Source organism: Amblyomma maculatum, chromosome 10 (assembly GCF_055883805.1).
Source record: "Amblyomma maculatum isolate TAMU_Amacu chromosome 10, ASM5588380v1, whole genome shotgun sequence".
NCBI lineage: Eukaryota > Metazoa > Arthropoda > Arachnida > Ixodida > Ixodidae > Amblyomma > Amblyomma maculatum.
The window spans coordinates 14,683,835-14,688,605 of NC_139353.1; the positions used below are offsets into that span (position 1 = coordinate 14,683,835).

The 4,771-nt window shown below is 40.0% G+C and overlaps 1 pseudogene; it reads right to left on the bottom strand.

Annotated features, from left to right (window-relative positions):
• Positions 1–3,489: 3,489 nt before the first annotated feature.
• LOC146175655 (uncharacterized) lies at positions 3,490–4,192 on the bottom strand (annotated as a pseudogene).
• Between the last annotated feature and the right edge of the window lie 579 nt (positions 4,193–4,771).

A 4,771-nucleotide genomic window follows, 5' to 3' on the forward strand; every position in this document is an offset into this window, starting at 1 on the left:
GGCTGCATACTGTCGCCCTGCCTATTTAACCTATATGCAGAGTGCATCATGAGGAAGACCGGTCTGGACGAGTCTTCAGCTGGAGTGAAGATTGCTGGAAAACGTATCAACAACCTTAGATATGCGGATGATACCACTTTAATGGCAGAAAGTGAAGTGGAACTCAAGAGACTTCTGATGCGCGTACAAGAAGAGAGTGAGAAGTTTGGGCTTAAACTGAACATTAAAAAGACGAAGATCATGGCGTCTTGCCCTATCAAGTCCTGGAGCATCAATGGACAAGAAGTGGAAGCTGTGACAGATTTTCTGTTCTTGGGCGCCAAGATTACCTCGGAAGGAGACTGCAGCCATGAAATTAGGAGGCGCCTGCTTCTGGGAAAGAGAGCAATGGTCAGCCTTGACCGCCTAGTAAAGAGCAGAGACATTATTCTGCCAACCAAGATCCGTATAACCCGTGCTATGGTCTTTCCAGTTGTGATGTATGGATGCGAGAGTTGGACTGTGAAAAAGGCTGACCGCCGAAGAATTGACGCGTTTGAATTGTGGTGCTGGCGAAGACTCTTAAGAGTTCCTTGGACTGCCAGAAGATCAAATCAGTCGATATTGTCGACCATAAACCCTGACTGCTCATTGGAGGGTCAAATTCTAAAGTTAAAGCTCAGCTACTTTGGTCATCTAATGAGAAGAGAGGAGTCGCTGGAGAAAGATTTGATGTTGGGAAAGGTTGAGGGTCGCCGGAGAAGGGGTAGGCAGCGAACGCGATGGTTAGATGGCATTCTCGAGGCATTGCAGATGAAGCTATGTGATGTTAAGAAGATAGTGAGAGACCGGAAAGCGTGGCGTGACATGGTCCATAGGGTCACGAAGAGTCGGACACGACTGAACGCCTGAACTGAACTGAACTGAACTGAACTGAGATAATTATTGATAATGAGGTAAAGAGTTTTTAGTCTTTCATACCTGGTTCTGCTTTCTAACATTGGTAGTTGGGCTTGTTGGCAGAGGTCTGTTGAAGAATGGTTACGGCGGTATTTATTATATATAAACCTTGCAGCGAGCCGCTGAATCCTATCTAGCTTGTGAATGTTAGTTGCTGTGTGAGGATCCCATACTACTTTGGCATATTCAATAATTGTTCTGACTAGGGTTTTGTAAGCCAGGCACTTTACATCCGGGATAGCACTGTGCATTGTGCGCCGCAGGTACCAGAGTGTTTTAAAAGCTTTGGAGATGACATTTTCAATGTGGGTATTCCATCATAGGTCTGATGTAAAAGTTAAGCCTAGGTATTTATACTGATCAACTCTTTCGAGCATGTAACCATTTATTTGATAATTGAAATTAAGAACATTCTTTTTCCTAGTTACGGACATGAACACAGACTTTTTTAAGTTTAACTCCATCTGCCAGTCGTTACACCAATTGACTATTCTTTGTAGGTTTAAATTTAATTTAATCTGATCATCAATCGTATTTACGCTACTGTACAACACGCAGTCGTCAGCAAACAGTCTTATTGGAAAATCAATGCTACTTTGCAAATCATTAATAAAGGTGAGAAAGGGGAGTGGGCCTAAAACGGTACCCTGCGGCACACCAGAAGCAACAGGAAGAGTGCTAGATTCACAACCTCTAACAAATACATACTGTTCACGAGAGGATATATACGCAGAAAACCACTGTGTGAGTGTTTGATTCTTAAAGACCGCATTAACCTTATATAACAATTTTTGGTGTGAAACTTTATCAAATGCTTTCGCAAAGTCAAGGTATATAATGTCTGTTTGACCACGTGAATTTATTGCTACTGCGAGGTCATGAACTATATTTCTATTAGTTGGGTAGTTGTGGACAGTCCCTTTCGGAAGCAATGCTGGCGATAATACAGGATATCATGCTGGTTGAGGTAGTTGAGCAGGTGTTTAGATATGATATGTTCAAGCAACTTCGAAACTGTACTAGTGAGCGAGATTGGGCGATAATTGCTAACAGAATTATTTCCGCTTTTATGGACTGGTATAACTTTTGCTCGCTTCCAGTCAGTTGGGAAGCATCCGCTAGTAAAAGAAGACTGAAATATTTTGGTCAAGTATTTAGATACCCATTCAGCGTACCTATATAAAAATTCGTTAGGGATACGATCTGGACCTTGGCTTTTCTTGATGTCAATATGTAATAGCAGATTTAGAACACCTTGCTCATCAATTTGTAAGTCAGTAATAGGAGGCCTTTCAGTTTCAGCATTAAAAAGAGGCAGTACTCCATTATCACGTATGTAAACAGATGAAAAATATAAATTAAAATCTTCGGCACGTTTATGGGCGTTCTCCTCGGTCTCAGCATGGTGCAGAACCTTTGACGGATTTATATAGCGCCAAAATTTACCAGGTGACTCGCGAAGAAATTTCGTGAGCGTCACATTATAGAATCTGTCTTTTGATTCCTTAAGAAGTCTCTTTAAATCCTGGCTCATGCGGCGAGTACAAAGTTTATTTTCAGGGTTTGGGTTGTGTGAGGAAGCCTTACGTTTACGTTTAATTCTTCGTTTAAGATGAAGAATGTCTCTAGTTATCCAGGGACTCGTTTTATTGGTGCTCTTAAATTTCTTAGGAACAAACTGATTAAGGCACCGCTCTGCTAATTCCGAAAAGAATTCCCATAGTTTGTCAGTACTAGCATCAGAGTCATACAGCTGCACAAAATCTTCATATGAATAATCGAGGCAGTCAATCACAGCAGCATCATCAGCGTCATGAAAATTAAAGAAATGTTTTTTGGACAAAGTACCTGTGGAATCTGATGATGCCTTTAAGGATAATAAAAACATCCTATAATCGGACAAGCCATCCAAGATCTCACATTCACAGAGAGAGGTTTGTATACGTTCAGAAACAAAAATCAAATCCAGTATAGATGATGATGTAGTACATATCCTTGTGCAATCAGATACAACTTGAACTAAATTATGACAAAAAGCTAGATCAAGTAACTGCTCACAACTAAGCACTTCTCGTGTTCCAGGTAATTTCGAACACCAGTCAATGTCGGGTAGGTTGAAATCTCCCAATAATAGCATCCTACTATCGTGAGGCAGGTAGGAGTCCATAAATGTTCGCAGATTTACCAAAACGTCTACCGGGGCATTTGGGGCTCTGTAAACACCCCCGATGAAGACTGTTTGTTTATCTAGTTTTATTTTGACCCATAGCGCTTCTACGCCATTTACATCCGGAAGTACAGAAAAAGCTATGTTGTCCTTGTAATTAATGCAACTCCCCCACCTCTTTCTTCTCGGTCCTTTCTCACTATTTTATAGCTAGGAGGAGTAACTTCAATGTCGAGTATATCCCTATGTAGCCATGTTTCGGTGACTACTACTATGTCTGGTTCATATTCTATGATTATGCTTTCTAATTCGACAATTTTATTTAATATGCTTCTGGCATTAACATTTATGACTTTGAACGGTTTTGATCCTGTGTTCCTGCGTCAATCGCTACTCCCAGAAGAGGTATGACATTTGTACCTTTGTTTCGTAGTTTCGTCCCAGGCGTAGAGGATATTGTTCACCTTTATCGAATACCATCTTAACCTTGGCCCCATATTTCCTTTCGTCTAGAGTGGAATTCCAGAGGTTCTTCCGTATATCATGCACTCTTTTAGAATAGTCCTCTGAAATGCTTATTTGCCCTCCTTTAAGCTTGTAGCAGTTATTCATAATCTTAGTTTTTTCCCTGAAATAACCAATCCTAAGGATAACTGGGCGATGCTTTCCCGGAGACAACTCACCAAGACGGTGTATTCTCTCAATGGTACTTAGCTTCTCTCCGAGTTTTACCTCAAAAACTTCGTCGTTTACTTTTCTCAGCAATGTTTCTTCCTTTTCATTTTCTTCTTCCAGTATACCTCTTACAATCAGGTTGTTCCGCCGGGACTGATTTTCCAAGCCATCAAGTTGTTTAGCTAGTGCAGCGATTTCCGCCTGGCAATCACTCACAGTAGTCTCAATATTAGATAGCCTTATTTGGGATTCCTCTAGGACCATGAGCTTCGCTTCGATGGAATCGAGTCTTGTTTGCATTTTCACAATACCTGCCTCAGACGATGTTTGTTTTTCTTGAATAATAGTAACTGTGGCCAATATTTCTTTTTGAGTTTTGAGAATTTCATCTTCTCTTGTCAGCGGTACCATCCCTTCGCTCTTCCACAAACAATTCCGTGTCATCGCTACATATTGCCTCAAAATATTATGATGCTAATTTACAATTCCTTATTTTCATCTAGAATTAACTATTGCCATTTAATCTGGAGGTCCACAACTAAAGTAAACATAAAAAAAATATTTTTGTTGCAAAAGAGATTTTTAAGAATTGTTGAGAACGTTCCAGCCTCCTTTCATACGCAGGAACTGTTCGTCAAATATGCAGTAATGCCAGTCGCAAAGCTATATGACTATCGCATTTGTAGGACACTGAAACAAGATTTAAATGTTGAGTCTGTTTTTTTTTTTTTTTTGGCAACTCTGTCCAATTTGCAATTAAGTAAACATATCCACACAACTCGACATAGCGAACCATGACGAGCAAAAACATATAGAACAATATATGGACAACAAATGATTGAAAACAGATTACCAAGGCTACTTTACTGGCTTCACAGCCAAAACATTCACCTCAATACAGTTAGCTTCAAATAAATACGTACCATTATCAGTAACTTCTTCAACAATAATAATTAAAGACAATATGTTACTCTGTATGCTTTGTTTTTT